The sequence below is a fragment of the Neofelis nebulosa genome, chromosome 2 (assembly GCF_028018385.1).
Source record: "Neofelis nebulosa isolate mNeoNeb1 chromosome 2, mNeoNeb1.pri, whole genome shotgun sequence".
NCBI classification, from domain to species: Eukaryota; Metazoa; Chordata; class Mammalia; order Carnivora; family Felidae; genus Neofelis; species Neofelis nebulosa.
This window is the reverse complement of record NC_080783.1, coordinates 20,723,776-20,725,036: the sequence shown is the minus strand read 5'-3', so window position 1 is coordinate 20,725,036 and position 1,261 is coordinate 20,723,776. Positions and strand designations below refer to the sequence as shown.

The window sequence follows — 1,261 nt, the reverse complement described above, 5'->3', positions numbered from 1 at the left end:
AAGAGGAAAAAGCTTGTGCCTCTTTCTTTTGTGGATACTTCTTGTCCTGAGTACTCAGGGCTTCCGTTGATGAAGAAACCATTCTACAAAGAGGTCCTTTGAAGACAAAGTCATACAGGATCAGGTTCCTTGGGCTGTAAGGTCTCACAGGTTGTCTTGTCCATGCACCCATCCTTAGAGATACCAAAATACTCCAGTAGGTACTCAATATTTGCTGACCGACTGAGTGAACATTATATGAATGGGTAGCTGTGTCTTTCTTCTCTCTCTGCCGGGCTCTGATTCTGTTTCACTTGTCTTGGACACCCACTCCAGTTCCACCTGACCTTGTTGGGAATCCTTCTGCCTTCCAACCCAACCAAATCCAGTAGACTCTTGACCTGCCCTCTGTGGACATAGTTCGTGACCGGCTCCCCCAGCATCATCTTGACTTGGGTTCTTTTTTCTTTTCTTCGTCTTTTTTAAAGCCTAATCTGCATTTTATTTGTTTCTAGAGAGCCATTGTTCTTCAGTCCTTAAGGACTTAGCTCTTTCCATGGGCTTTGGTGGAGGTCGTGGGGCAGGACCCGCGGGTCTAAATCAGGGTGTGGGTGTTCTCGTCCTTTTGTGCCTCACAAGAATGGTTCCTGAGTCCTGAGTACCTTGCTGGGAATGGGACCGCTCACACAGTAACACAGTAATGGAGTGTCACATGCAGCTCGGGAAGCACACAGGTGTTGAAGACACTCACTTTAGAAATGTCCTTGACCAAGGTGGCCTCCACCGTGTTCTGAATAATGAACTTGTTAATGGCCTTGTCTTTGGCCACGCAATGGGCACAGCTGGTGCAGTGAGTAGGCTGCACATGACATGGTCCTTTGTGGCATGACTGTTACTCCTTCTTTCCTTGGTCATCTTGGAAGTGAGGACCCGAGAGAGCTTGACCTGGGTTCTTTTTTAATTTATTTTTTTAACGTTTATTTATTTATTTTAGAGAGAGAGAGACAGAGAAAGACAGAGAGAGCACAAGTGGGAGAAGGGCAGAGTGAGCAGGAGAGAGAATCTCAAGCAGATTTCATGCTCAGCGCAGAACCTGACTCGGGCTCGATCTCATGAACCATGAGATCATGACCTGAGCCAAAATCAAGAGTCAGATGCTTAACCGACTGAGCCATCCAGGCGCCTCTGACCCGGATTCTTTCTTTCTTTCTTTCTTTCTTTCTTTCTTTCTTTCTTTCTTTCTTTCTTTCTTTAATTTTTAAGGTTTATTTATTTCTGAGAC

At 45.6% G+C, this 1,261-nt stretch overlaps 1 pseudogene; it reads right to left on the bottom strand.

The window, feature by feature from the left end:
* Window positions 1–480: 480 nt before the first annotated feature.
* LOC131490265 (small ribosomal subunit protein eS26-like) lies at window positions 481–894 on the bottom strand (annotated as a pseudogene).
* Window positions 895–1,261: the final 367 nt, after the last annotated feature.